Source organism: Phyllobates terribilis, unplaced genomic scaffold (assembly GCF_046119375.1).
Source record: "Phyllobates terribilis strain yellow unplaced genomic scaffold, ASM4611937v1 Scaffold_5__5_contigs__length_657084704, whole genome shotgun sequence".
In the NCBI taxonomy this organism is placed as follows: Eukaryota; Metazoa; Chordata; class Amphibia; order Anura; family Dendrobatidae; genus Phyllobates; species Phyllobates terribilis.
Genome location: NW_027362765.1, coordinates 12,656,972 through 12,671,277, shown reverse-complemented (window position 1 = coordinate 12,671,277; position 14,306 = coordinate 12,656,972).

Here is a 14,306-nt window from a genome sequence, read left to right as displayed (position 1 = left end):
AGTGGACTGCTGAGGACTGGGGCAAAGTCATTTTCTCTGATAAATCCCCTTTTCGATTGTTTGGGACATCTGGAAAACAGCTTATTCGGAGAAGAAGAGGTGAGCGCTACCACCAGTCTTGTCTCATGCCAACTGTAAAGCATCCTGAAACCATTCATGTGTGGGGTTGCTTCTCAGCCAAGGGAATCGGCTCAATCACAGTCTTGCCTAAAAACACAGCCATGAATAAAGAATGGTACCAGAATGTCCTCCAAGAGCAACTTCTCCCAACCGTCCAAGAGCAGTTTGGCGCCCAACAATGCCTTTTCCAGCATGATGGAGCACCTTGCCATAAAGCAAAGGTGATAACTAAATGGCTCATGGAACAAAACATAGAGATTTTGGGTCCATGGCCTGGAAACTCCCCAGATCTTAATCCCATTGAGAACTTGTGGTCAATCATCAAGAGACGGGTGGACAAACAAAAAACAACAAATTCTGGCGAAATGCAAGCATTGATTATGCAAGAATGGACTGCTATCAGTCAGGATTTGGTCCAAAAGTTGATTGAGAGCATGCCAGGGAGAATTACAGAGGTCTTGAAGAAGAAGGGGCAACACTGCAAATATTGACTTGCTGCATTAACTCATTCTAACTGTCAATATAACCTATTGGTACTCATAATATGATTGCAATTATATTTCTGTATGTGATATAAACATCAGACAAACACTAATAAAAACCAGAGGCCAGCAGATCATGTGAAAATATAATTTTGGTGTCATTCTCAAAACTTTTGGCCATGACTGTACTGCTCCATTCAGTACGGGCCCCATATACTGCTCCAGTCAGTACGGGCCCCATATACTGCTCCATTCAGTACGGGCCCCATAGTATGTACACCCTGTAGTATCAGGGCATCACAGATACCAGCAGACGCTGGTTGCTCTAAGTCACCGCTGCACAGAGATCATTGTTGTAAGGTAATGATAACAGGAACTTAGTTCTTACAACCTTTACAACAATGATCTCTGAGCAGCAGTGATTTATAGCGAGGCGTACATACTATAAATAACACCACAGATCAATTCTCTCTATTTGGGCCTGGAGGCTGCACTAGAACCTGCTCATCCTGCATTGTGCAAACCTCCTGTAAGCTTCAGGTCAGCTGGACATCCATGGTCTGATGGCTGCTCCTCAGTGATCCTTTCTACACCACAGATCAGGTAAGAACTAGTTCTGGTGTACTAATGCTGTCTGTAAAAGAGGAGACAATCCATGTGTCTTCTCCTCAGGGCCCCCCCAGCAGCAGCAGCTCCTGTGTGCTTCATTATGGCGGCTCTGAGTCGTAGCTTCTTCAGTGCTGCTACAGGCACCCAGGGAAAGCAGTCACACAACGGAGCACACACACAGGAGCTGCTGCTACTGCTGGAGGTGACTGGTTTGTTTGCTTCTTAAATTACCTCACTTGACTCAGTCCAGGAGAACACTGGATATGCAGTGAGCTCCCCCTCAGTGAAGAAGAGGAGACAGAGGAAGCTCAAAATCGGGACAGTCCCGGAATATGCGAGACGGTCCCGGAATATGCGGCACGGTCCCGGAATATGCGAGACGGTCCCGGAATATGCGGCACGGTCCCGGAATATGCGAGACGGTCCCGGAATATGCGATACGGTCCCGGAATATGCGGCACGGTCCCGGAATATGCGGCACGGTCCCGGAATATGCGAGACGGTCCCGGAATATGCTGGACGGTCCCGGAATATGCTGGACGGTCCCGGAATATGCGGGACGGTTGGGAGCTATGATGTTGGGTGGTTTCACCCACATACATCAGACCACATGGACATTTGATACCATAAACCATGTAAGTGGATTCACTTGTAAAAAAATCTTTAATCAAAATGCCCTCTCCAGTATGTGGGTGAAACACCTTGTCCCCAAAATCAGAGGGGCCCACTCACTGTCGGGGCCCACCGCCCACTCACTGTCGGGGCCCTGGCCGCTTCCTCGGCACCTGTTCAGGGACGCAGGCACTGCTTGATTGCTAGCACTCCCCCCAGACATGGCCGCGCGCTGTGCGGCTGTGTCTCCTAGTAATGACGCGGCAGGGTCAACGGCACTGCACCTTTAATTGTGCTTGTGTGTCGCCCCTGCCACGTCATTACTAGCAGACACAACCGCACAGCGCGCGGCCATGTCTGGGGGGAGTGCCGGCAATCAAACACCGTCGGAGGTCCTGCACAGATGGGGGGGGAGCGGCCCGGACCCGACCGCAAGTGGGCCCCTCTGATGGTCCAGGGCCATGATGTCTGTGACACGCCGGGGGCCCTGCACTGCCCCATACCTGAGGAGCTGCTGGACAGGACATTGGACCGGGGACAGGTGAGTGAGGCTTCCCCAATCCCCATATTAAAAATATTTGTAATGGGTCTGTGTGAGTGCATGTATGTGAATGTCAGTGCGTGTGACTGTGTATATATATTTGTCTGTTTTATATATGTCTTTAAGAATTTGTGTAAAAATGTGTGTATGTCTGTATGTGTACATATCTGTGTGTGCATGCGTGTGTCTGTGTACCGTGTGTGCATGCGCATGTCTGCGTACCGTGTGTGCGTGCACATGTCTGCGTACCGTGTGTGCGTGCGCATGTCTGCGTACCGTGTGTGCGTGCGCATGTCTGCGTACCGTGTGTGCGTGCGCATGTCTGCGTACCGTGTGTGCGTGCACATGTCTGCGTACCGTGTGTGCGTGCGCATGTCTGCGTACCGTGTGTGCGTGCGCATGTCTGCGTACCGTGTGTGTGTGCGTACATGTGTCTGCGTACCGTGTGTGTGTGCGTGCATGTGTCTGCGTACCGTGTGTGCATGTGTCTGCGTACCGTGTGTGCGTGCGCGTGTCTGCGTACCGTGTGTGCGTGCGCATGTCTGCGTACCGTGTGTGCGTGCGCATGTCTGCGTATCTTGTGTGCGTGCGCATGTCTGCGTACCGTGCGTGCATGTGTCTGCGTACTGTGTGTGCGTGCGCATGTCTGCATACCGCGTGTGCGTGCATGTGTCTGCGTACGCATGTCTGCGTACCGTGTGTGTACGCATGTCTGCATATGTGAAGGATGAGGTGGCAGGCTGGGCCCTGTGTACTATATATATATTTCTCTGCCGTATCTCTGCATCATGAATCGTGTATGTGTTAAAAGGGCCCACTGAGACTCTTTTGCCCGGGGCCCAGAAAAACCTGGAGCCGGCCCTGCTTGTCCCCCTTGATTATGTGATTGCATTGTAAGCATTGTAAACACGGATAAGTTCCATTTCTCCTCGTGGATAAGAATAATTGTTTAGATTTTATTATACTTGAACCTATATCCGCCCTTACTCATTTATCCTTAAGATTTCTTGGTCTCTTGAAACAAGGCAAAAAAGGATTCTGAAATTCCTCAACCTTAGGGTGACCTCGAGGTAAAATGTTCCAGTTCTTCCGAATTAAATGATGGATTTTATAGGCAAAGGGGTGGAACGTATGAACAAATGGCAAACGTTTGCCCAATATTTTGAGTAGATCCCAATCATATATCACTAGCACCCCTTAACAACCCTTTTGTCCAAGCGATTCAAAGAGATACCGTCTAATAAAGTCATGTTAACTACAGTATATATTTGTTATTCATGTGGAATGGATCATAAATTGATTGGAGCAGTATTTATATGACAAATTGTTATAATATAAATAATTATGATTATATTTGTGCATGATGATAAATTATTTTGCAAGGATTGTGATGACATTATATGATAGCCTGTATGTTATATAATTGATAATTAATTTGATTCCATTTTATTTTTGTGTCCTAGTGTTTGATAAAGGCCTGGGTGTATTAGGCCGAAACGTCACATTCACTTTGGATTGCTTAATGAAATACTAAAATAATAAAGATTTTTTTGCATCAATTTTGTGCATAATTTTGAGTTCCGAGTACTCTGTTACCGTTATGAAAGATCAGTCATTTTCTTCTTGGGTGGTAAAGGGGGAATCAAATGCATTTGTTATTGCTTTTTGCTTTATTTTTATTTCCACAAAGAAACATAAAACCGATAACATGGATGAGACACAACGAAAAAAAAGTGATGGTAGAGAAAGAAAGATGCTGTGAGAAGGAAAGAGTTAACTTGTATGTGGTGCACAGCGCCATCTATTGGTTTTACAGAAAGTGTTCTTTATTTCTTCCCTGCACTCTGTTCTTAACAGGTGAAAAAATGTATTAAGAAACGTAAAAAAAATAAGTTTGACTCGCCCCTCCCCCGCTTGGCATACGCGGGGGAGGGGCGAGTTTTTGTCATCACAAGTCCAATATAAGAAGGAATAAAAACCCTGATTTTTTTTTTTAAATCTGTATAAATTTGGTATTGCCTGATCGTACTGACCCGGAGAATCGTGGTGGCAGGTCATTATTATTTTGCGATGAACACCATAAAAACAAAATACAAAAAAAAAGAAATGGCTGAATTGTGTTTTTTTCCATCATTTCACCACCGTTGGACTTTTTTACTGTTTTTTTCAGTACATTATACGATAATATGATGAATGGGGTCAATCAGAACTACAACTTGTCCCTCAATAAAGCACCCCTCGTATGGTAACATGGGAGGAAGAATAAAAAAAAGTTACGGCTCTTGGGATAAGGGAGGGAAAAAAATCTCCTGGGAAGGAAGGGGTTAATCGGAATTACGGGAAGTTCCCTGTGTTAAGTCTCCAATTGGTATTGGGGGAGGAAGGACACAAGGTACTATTAATATTTATTAGTTATTCTTATGTATTATTATTAAGTGTTATTATTAATTATACTTATTTATTTATATTATATTATACTGTATAATTACATGTAAAGTGCCATGGAATAAATGTCACTATAAAATATTAATAATAATCATAGTTTTATTATAACTTATTATTTGTTATTTTTATAGTTATTGTTTTTATTATCATTGATTATTATAATTATTTATTAAAAAATATTATGATTGTTATTATTTATTATTATTTCATAATCACATTAAAACACATCAGGCTAATAAAACTAAGAAGAAAAATAAGAATAATGATCATTGTTTTATTAATTGGTTATTTTTACAATTATTATTTATATTATTATCATTGTTATTATAATGTATTATTCATAAATATTATTGTTATTAATTAGTATGATTTCATAATCACATTAAAACACATCAGGCTAACAAAAATAATAAGAAAAATTATAATAATGATCACTGTTTTATTAATTAGTTATTTTTATAATTATTATTTCTATTATTATCATTGTTATTATAATGTATTATTTATAATTATGACTGTTATTATTTTATTATTTCATAATAAAATGAAAACACATCAGGCTAATAATAAGAAAACTATAGCAACAATGGGAAATACATTTTTATTTTTGCAGAATTATTATTTTTTTTATTATTGAATGCAAAAAAAACTAAATCAGATAAATATGGGAATTGCGGACTTGTATTGTGATTTGGGGAAATTCTATGCACAGCGCCCTCTATAGGTGTAACACAGTATTTGCTGTGTAGTGAGCATTCCCTGCTGGAGGGGGAGGGGTGATTTCTTCCTTTGGCTATGAGGAACGTGAGCGGTTATACGTTGTATCGTGATGACGTCACAGGTCAGGAGTATAGAGAGGATATCGTCCTGTAGCGCACAGGTGAAACAACCCCATCTACAGTTACCGAGCTCGTTCCCCACCCCGAGGTAGATCACCTACTCATGTGACTACAAGTCCCAGCAGACTTTGCGAAGCAAAACTTTAACTTGGTGGATGTGACGTCATCAGTGCAGACTGGAGGGAAAATGAGGTGACGAGGGAGGACGCCTGATACAAGGGGCAGAAAGGAGCAAATCGTGGCGGGGACTGGCAGTGTGACGCCATTAGTGCGGGGGCCGGGAGCGAGTCAGCACAGATGAGGAGAACGGTTTCTTATAGTGCTGGAAAGGAGCAGAGGAATGAGGGGATGATAACAGAGAACACCAGCTTCTTGATCTGTGCTTGTGCTCTCTGTTATCGGCCCCTCGCCACCCCCTCTGCTTGTGCTCTCTGTTATCGGCCCCTCGGTCCCCCTCTGCTTGTGCTCTCTGTTATCGGCCCCTCGGTTCCCCCTCTGCTTGTGCTCTCTGTTATCGGCCCCTCGCCACCCCCTCTGCTTGTGCTCTCTCTGTTATCGGCCCCTCGGTTCCCCCCTCTGCTTGTGCTCTCTCTGTTATCGGCCCCTCGCCACCCCCTCTGCTTGTGCTCTCTGTTATCGGCCCCTCGGTCCCCCTCTGCTTGTGCTCTCTGTTATCGGCCCCTCGGTTCCCCCTCTGCTTGTGCTCTCTGTTATCGGCCCCTCGCCACCCTCTCTGCTTGTGCTCTCTCTGTTATCGGCCCCTCGGTTCCCCCCTCTGCTTGTGCTCTCTCTGTTATCGGCCCCTCGCCACCCTCTCTGCTTGTGCTCTCTCTGTTATCGGCCCCTCGGTTCCCCCCTCTGCTTGTGCTCTCTCTGTTATCGGCCCCTCGGTTCCCCCCTCTGCTTGTGCTCTCTCTGTTATCGGCCCCTCGGTTCCCCCCTCTGCTTGTGCTCTCTCTGTTATCGGCCCCTCGGTTCCCCCCTCTGCTTGTGCTCTCTCTGTTATCGGCCCCTCGGTTCCCCCCTCTGCTTGTGCTCTCTCTGTTATCGGCCCCTCGGTTCCCCCCTCTGCTTGTGCTCTCTCTGTTATCGGCCCCTCGGTTCCCCCCTCTGCTTGTGCTCTCTCTGTTATCGGCCCCTCGGTTCCCCCCTCTGCTTGTGCTCTCTCTGTTATCGGCCCCTCGGTTCCCCCCTCTGCTTGTGCTCTCTCTGTTATCGGCCCCTCGGTTCCCCCCTCTGCTTGTGCTCTCTCTGTTATCGGCCCCTCGGTTCCCCCCTCTGCTTGTGCTCTCTCTGTTATCGGCCCCTCGGTTCCCCCCTCTGCTTGTGCTCTCTCTGTTATCGGCCCCTCGGTTCCCCCCTCTGCTTGTGCTCTCTCTGTTATCGGCCCCTCGGTTCCCCCCTCTGCTTGTGCTCTCTCTGTTATCGGCCCCTCGGTTCCCCCCTCTGCTTGTGCTCTCTCTGTTATCGGCCCCTCGGTTCCCCCCTCTGCTTGTGCTCTCTCTGTTATCGGCCCCTCGGTTCCCCCCTCTGCTTGTGCTCTCTCTGTTATCGGCCCCTCGGTTCCCCCCTCTGCTTGTGCTCTCTCTGTTATCGGCCCCTCGGTTCCCCCCTCTGCTTGTGCTCTCTCTGTTATCGGCCCCTCGGTTCCCCCCTCTGCTTGTGCTCTCTCTGTTATCGGCCCCTCGGTTCCCCCCTCTGCTTGTGCTCTCTCTGTTATCGGCCCCTCGGTTCCCCCCTCTGCTTGTGCTCTCTCTGTTATCGGCCCCTCGGTTCCCCCCTCTGCTTGTGCTCTCTCTGTTATCGGCCCCTCGGTTCCCCCCTCTGCTTGTGCTCTCTGTTATCGGCCCCTCGGTTCCCCCCTCTGCTTGTGCTCTCTGTTATCGGCCCCTCGGTCCCCCCTCTGCTTGTGCTCTCTGTTATCAGCCCCTCGGTTCCTCCCTCTGCTTGAGCTCCCTCGGTTCCCCCCTCTGCTTGTGCTCTCTGCTTGAGCTCCCTCGGTTCCCCCCTCTGCTTGTGCTCTCTGTTATCGGCCCCTCGGTTCCCCCCTCTGCTTGTGCTCTCTGTTATCGGCCCCTCGGTTCCCCCTCTGCTTGTGCTCTCTGTTATCGGCCCCTCGGTTCCCCCTCTGCTTGTGCTCTCTGCTTGAGCTCCCTCGGTTCCCCCCTCTGCTTGTGCTCTCTGTTATCGGCCCCTCGGTTCCCCCCTCTGCTTGTGCTCTCTGTTATCGGCCCCTCGGTTCCCCCCTCTGCTTGTGCTCTCTGTTATCGGCCCCTCGGTTCCCCCTCTGCTTGTGCTCTCTCTCTGTTATCGGCCCCTCGGTTCCCCACTGATTTGTATGTCTGAGTGTGAACCGTAGCTGTCCAGTATAGGACCTGCTCGGAGTCTCGGAGGGGTTACTGCTGCTCAGCATAGGACCTGCTCGGAGTTTTGGGCTCCCATGGCTGCTCAGCATAGGACCTGCTCGGAGTCTCGGGGCTCCCATGGCTGCTCAGCATAGGACCTGCTCGGAGTCTCGGGGCTCCCACGGCTGCTCAGCATAGGACCTGCTCGGAGTCTCGGGGCTCCCACGGCTGCTCAGCATAGGACCTGCTCGGAGTCTCGGGGCTCCCACGGCTGCTCAGCATAGGACCTGCTCGGAGTCTCGGGGCTCCCACGGCTGCTCAGCATAGGACCTGCTCGGAGTCTCGGGGCTCCCACGGCTGCTCAGCATAGGACCTGCTCGGAGTCTCGGGGCTCCCACGGCTGCTCAGCATAGGACCTGCTCGGAGTCTCGGGGCTCCCACGGCTGCTCAGCATAGGACCTGCTCGGAGTCTCGGGGCTCCCACGGCTGCTCAGCATAGGATCTGCTCGGAGTCTCGGGGGCCCCACCGCTGCTCAGTATAGGATCTGCTCGGAGTCTCGGGGGCCCCACCGCTGCTCAGTATAGGATCTGCTCGGAGTCTCGGGGGGGCCCCACCGCTGCTCAGTATAGGACCAGCTCGGAGTCTCGGGGGGGCCCCACCGCTGCTCAGTATAGGACCAGCTCGGAGTCTCGGGGGGGCCCCACCGCTGCTCAGTATAGGACCAGCTCGGAGTCTCGGGGGGGCCCCACCGCTGCTCAGTATAGGACCAGCTCGGAGTCTCGGGGGGGCCCCACCGCTGCTCAGTATAGGACCAGCTCGGAGTCTCGGGGGGGCCCCACCGCTGCTCAGTATAGGACCAGCTCGGAGTCTCGGGGGGGCCCCACCGCTGCTCAGTATAGGACCAGCTCGGAGTCTCGGGGGGGCCCCACCGCTGCTCAGTATAGGACCTGCTCGGAGTCTCGGGGGCCCCAAGCTCAGATCCTTAATTTTCCTGTATGTCTGTACAGATCCAAATTATGGGTCAGTTTGCTAAAAATCAATTAACATATTACTATGAATGAGGCCAAAGGCTGAGCTCTCGTGTCCAGGAATCCTCCATTCCACATGGATCCCGTAAGCATAAAAATGGGCGACTATTTAACGGATCTGTTCCCCATTACGGTATGTAGAGCCACCGTGCTTGTGCTCGACCTCCTCTCCATTCTCATGGTGATCCTCTGAGCAATGGTTCTCGGGTTTGATGGGTTCCCAGCGATCGGACCCCCAGTGCTCAGGAAGTTATCTCCTATCCTATGGACGAGTGAGAATTTCCAAACTTGAGAACAATGTTTTCCCTTTTGTAGTTTATTCCTGCACAGGAACATTACACACTTTGCCGGGGTCTCTATGCTAATGTAGGGGGGAAAAGTGTTTACAAGGGGATGTTTTCTTTTTTTTCATTAGAAAAGGTTTTCTTCATTTTGCCTTCAGAAAGTATCGTAAAAGCAATAATGGACAAAATATATTGGGCTTCATTCAGACATCAGTGTTTTTATTCATGTATGCAAAAAATGCCGTTATCTTCTGCTTCTCCTATTAAATAGTTGATGAAAAAATGGACAGCACACAGATGCCATAGACCTGTATTGGAGAGTTTTGATCAGTCAGTCTTGTCCATGTTTTTGTACCGATTACTCAATCCATAAAATACGTGGACATGTGAATATCCCCATAGGTGGTAATAGGTACAAGTCCTGTACTTTGTATGTGATTCTTGCACTTGTTTTACAAAATAAAAGGGAGTTATACCGTTTCAGAGTCACAGGTATGATGTGTCCCGCTGCTCCGACGCGCGTTTTTCCTCATTTGTTTCTTCCTGAGGACATCGTATTGTGTCGGGGGCTGTGAGATAACTATTCTAATACGTGGGGGGCCATCATGCTGTGTATGGATCATCATTCTGTGTGGGGGTCAATGGTGACCATCATAATGTGTTGGGAGGCTGTGGCGTACATCATTCTGTGTGGGGGAGCTGGGTGACAATCTTCTGTGACTGAACCTAATGCTAGGATAGGACTGTTGCCGAGGGGTCCTATGATTTCTATGTGTGCTCCTTCTCAGGAACATAATTATAAAGAGACACAGTAGAAGGGGGCATTATTATAAGGAGGCACACTCGGGAATCATTATAGGGCGAGAACAAGTCATTATTATTATTAATAGTATTATAAAAATACACATGTATTATAAGTAGTTTTGGGGTAATTATACGGGTCAAGGGCAATTATAAGGAGGCACAGGAAACATTAGGAAAGTACAGAAGGAACATTATTACGGTGTGGGGGCACTGCTTTTGTTTGGTGCACAAAAGAAGGGTAACATTTCTGTACAAGGCACAGAGGGGCATTATTACAGTCTATGGCCCTGGTTATAGCACTATATTGTTTGGATAGAGGTGGGAAACGTGGTGTGGGGGGGGGGGACGGGCTGGAAAAGCACTAAGTCGAGGATGTTTCTCTGTTTTAAATTTTGTATGGAGAAGTTATGGATGGAAGAAGAGGTCATGGCAGTCTGGGCCGAATAAAAAGAAAAGGGAAAATAAATGACAACTATCAGTGTGAATGTCACTGGTGAGAATACATACAGTACACACATACAGTGGTGTGAAAAATTGTTTGCCCCCTTCCTGATTTCTTTATTCTTTTGCATGTTTTTCACACTTAAATGTTTCAGATCATGAAACAAATTTAAATATTAGATAAAGATAACACAAGTAAACACAGAATTCAGTTTTGAAATGAAAGTCTTTTATTAAGGGAAAAAGAAATCCAAACCTACAGGGCCCTGTGTGAAAGTGATTGCCCTTAAACCTCTTAACTGGTTGGAGCACCATTAGAAGCAAAAACAGCAATAAATCGTTTGCGATAACTGGCAATGAGTCTTTTACAACGCTCTGGAGGAATTTTGGCCCACTCATCTTTGCAAACTTGTTGTTATTCAGCCACATTGGAGGGTTTCCGAGCATAAACAGCCTTTTTAAGGTCACATGCCACAGCATCTCAATCGGATTATGGTCATGACTTTGACTAGGCCACTCTAAAATCTTAATTTTGTTTTTCTTAAGCTATTCACAGGTGGACTTGCCGGTGTGTTTTGGATCATTGTCCTGCTGCATAATCCAAGTGCGCTTCAGCTTGAGGTCACGAACAGATGGCGGACATTCTCCTTCAGGATTTTTTGGTAGACGGCAGAATTCATGGTTCCATTTACCGCAGCAAAACAACCCCAAACCATCACACTACCACCACAATATTTTACTGTTAGTATGATGTTCCTTTTCTGAAATGCTGTGTTACTACTTCACCAGATGTAATGGGACGTACACCTTCCAATAAGTTCAACTTTCGTCCCGTCCGTCCACAGAGTATTCTCCCAAAAGTCTTGATGATCATTAAGCTGTTTTCTGCAAAACTGAGATGAGTCTTTGTTGTTTTTGCTCAGCAGTGGTTTTCGTCTTGGAACTCTGCCATGAATGCCATTTTTGCCCAGTCTCTTTCTTATAGTGGAGTCATGAACACTAACCTTAACTGAGGCAAGTTGAAGCCTGCAGTTGTTTGAATATTGTTGTGGCATCTCTTGTGACCACCTGGATGAGTTGTCGGTGCGCCCATGGGGTAATTTTGATCTGCCGTCCACTAGTGGGAAGATTCACCACTGTTCCATGTTTTTGCCATTTGTGGATAATTGCTCTCACTGGTTCGATGGAGTCCCAAAGCTTTAGAAATGGCGATCTAACAGTCTGGAAAAGGTTATATCTCAATTGCTTTATTTCTGAAATTCTTTGGACCGCAGCATGATGTCTAGCTTTTGAGGATCTTTTGGTCTACTTCACTTTGTAAGGCAGGTCCTATTTAAGTGATTTATTGATTGAGAGCAGGTGTGGCAGTAATCAGGCCTGAGTGTGGCTAGGGAAATTGAACTTCGCTTCCCAAAGATGTGATAAACCACAGTTAATTTATGTTTTGGGTGGGGAATCACTTTTTCACAGAGGCCTCTGTAGGTTTGGATTTCCTTTTCCCTTAATAATAAAGATCTTCATTTAAAAAACTGCATTTTGTGTTTACTTTTGTTATCTTTGCCTAATATTTAAATTTGTTTTGTGAGCTGAACAGGGGCGGACATACCGCCTGTGCAGCTGCACAGAGGCCCCAAAGGAGAGGGGGCTCGATCAGCTGCTGCAATGTTTAGTTCTCCCATAGAGCCAGCGGCAACATCTCCACTAAGAGGAGAGGAAGGGGCCCGTACCTGAGTGATTTCCCGTCAGACTGGGGTCTGTACTCTGCAGAATATGTTAAAAGGGTCTCCTTCATCTCCTCTTAGTTGGTGCTGCCGCTGGCTCTAAGGTGCAGGAGCTCAGGATTCCTGGACACGCCCTTGGCTTCTCAATGTCGTTCAGGCATAGTCACGATGACAGGCCTGGTAAGTATGGCTGTTGTTGTCAGCCAATCCTGTCTCCTGCCTCTTCACAGCCTCTGACTGCTGCTCTGAGCAGTCAGTACATCTAACAACTCTCCTTCCTTCTGCGCAGTTCTGAAAAATGAACTGCCTGACCAGGGGCGTACATAGGAATCATGGGGCCCCATAGCAGAAGCTCTAATTGGGCCCCCCCCCCCCCAAAAAAAAGGTTAACAATTGTCGGGGTCACCAAAGATCAGATCTCACAACTTTCCATCCTTTACATAGTAATTTTCCTCCTGCTGAAGTCCTAGATCTCTCTTTCATTGCCCCATAAAGTGTGATTCCAATAAAAGGGCCTCCCAAACACAGTATGATACCCCCATGGTGAATTCCTCCACATGCACAGTATAATGACCATACTGCACCCCACCTCAACTCTCAGGGCAAAGTATGCTGACCCCAACACAGTATGATCCCCAACTGTGACCTCCTAGAGCTAGAGAGGATGGTACATAATAAGGGAGAGTGTTATACATAATAAAAGAGGAAACTATATAACTAAGGATGGCGCTATACATAATAAGTGAGTACACTATATACTAAGGGACTGTGCTATACATAATAAGGCTGCATTCCTGCATCTGTGTGCAGTGTCGGTGTGCTGCCCTGTTTTACCGACGCATTGAGCATGTCCTATTTTAATCCTCAAAATCAGATCAGATCAGAACAGGACATTCTCTGACCCACTTAGATCTCATAGTCAGATCCAGGATTTTCATGGATGTGTGAATGGATCTATGAAACTCTACGAGTCCGTGGACCATCTGATAAAAAAAAAATCTGGCAGCACACAGGCATTTCACACAAATGTGAGAATGTGGCCTAAGGGATTTTACGGATAACATTATCACTCCAAGTCACACAGTGCAGATATAGAATAATATTTACATCCAGGCACTTACCGCTGACGTCTCATATGATCAGAGTCGGTTTCTGCTGCTTCTCCATCTGGTCAGACCTTCATGTCGACATCTCCCAGCCACGACTCGTCTTGTCACGATGATCTCCAGCCTAGAAAATAACAAGGTCACATACATCGTTTGCACGCCCACTACTTTGTTTGCACTCCCCTTTATCATTTGCAGTTCCTCTAGCTATTTACCGCAAGTCACTGTCACAGCTGTGGGATCATGCTGGCACCTGTCAGTATGATCCCACTGCGCTAACGCTATTACCGCCGATCAGAGCCTGTGTTTCCTGCGTTGTCATGCAAATGACAGCGTGGGAAACACCCGAACGGTAACACTGACTTCCTGATGAAGTACTTGTTCGGGGGTCGTGCCCAAACAGTAGGTGTTTGATACGGTCCCCGAACTTTAGTGTTCGGGTTCACCCATCACTAGTTTTAACATTGCACACCCTCGCAGAAATCTCAAACACCTTGACCTACACTCACTCTCTGAATCCCTTCTCTCACTCACAGGCATAAGTTCATTACACGATGCGAATGCTGCTGCCACTTTATATAACACCACAACAGCAGCTGCTCTCAATTCGGTCGCCCCCCTCACACATACCACAGCTTGCCCACTCAACCGGCAACTCTGGCACACCAACCTGACTAAAGAACTGCGAAAAGCCTCCAGGGTTGCTGAGCGGAAATGGAAAAGGTCCCCACTCCAACAAGCATTTCATCGCATTCAAACCGTCCCTCACTACCTTCAAGTCCACACTTACTGCAGCAAAACAAACATACTTCTCATCTCTCATATCCTCCCTGTCTCAAAACCCTAAACAGCTATTCAAAACTTTAAATTCTCTTTTTCCATCCCTCAGCGCCTCCTCCCTCTCCTCTCATCTCAGCTGAAGACTTGG